Source organism: Ictidomys tridecemlineatus, chromosome 9 (genome assembly GCF_052094955.1).
Source record: "Ictidomys tridecemlineatus isolate mIctTri1 chromosome 9, mIctTri1.hap1, whole genome shotgun sequence".
Taxonomy (NCBI): domain Eukaryota; kingdom Metazoa; phylum Chordata; class Mammalia; order Rodentia; family Sciuridae; genus Ictidomys; species Ictidomys tridecemlineatus.
This window is the reverse complement of record NC_135485.1, coordinates 98,484,145-98,485,067: the sequence shown is the minus strand read 5'-3', so window position 1 is coordinate 98,485,067 and position 923 is coordinate 98,484,145.

Sequence of the window (923 nt, the reverse complement as noted above, 5' to 3'; positions counted from 1 at the left end):
GTTGCACCTGCCCTGCCAATCCCCAGCATTGGAGCAGTCCAACTGTTAACTTTCTCAGTTCATAATTCCAGGCAGCTGGGTGTGGAGAGGGAAAAAAGAAACACAAAACCCCATTTACTGGCACTCTGACAAATCTGTTCTCCAACATCAGCTGGAAGGTCCTCAGTGCTACTGGCAGTCCTTTTATTTGTCCCCAGTCAGCGCCATTTCAGACTTGTCTTACAGATGTTTCAAACTCTGTGGTCCCCTCATTCTCATAGTTGACCTTGCTCATATATCAGAGTTCCTCTCCTTCCCTCAACCAACTGACTGACCCACAAAGATACCTACCCTCTCCCTCCCTTTCTCCTAAATCAAAGAGTGCTCTTTTCTAATCCCCAAAACTAATGCTTGTGTAGAATATCCATCCCTCATCTCTTCAGGCAGCTGCAGGGATGTCATTCCATCAGTTTCCCTCACACTTTGCACTCTGGCTTCTACCCTCCGGTCTGCACATTTGCTCAACCTTTATCTCCTCACCATCCACACGCCCACAGAAACAATTCTTTAATTATTTTAGCCTCTTGCTCAGGCTGCAAATTGCCTTGTATAGTAATTATCTGTTTACATGACAGTTTTCAACTGGTCCAGTGGTTTTTAATCGTTGTTGTGTCACAGATCCCCCGAGACCCTGATTAAGACAATGTACTATCTCTGGAGATAGGCACATAACTGCATGCACACACACACACACACCTCATGCATACAATTGCAGGCTGCCTAATGACGGATCCTCTGTAGGAGATATTACTTCTGCTGGTCAATATTTTCAGTTCTACCACCCTGCCAGGCACACTGGAGGAGTCTACTTCCTTGCTGACTTGAGATAAATCACTGCTTTGGCCAATGGAATGCAAGTGGAAGTGACGTGTGGGGAAGTTTCA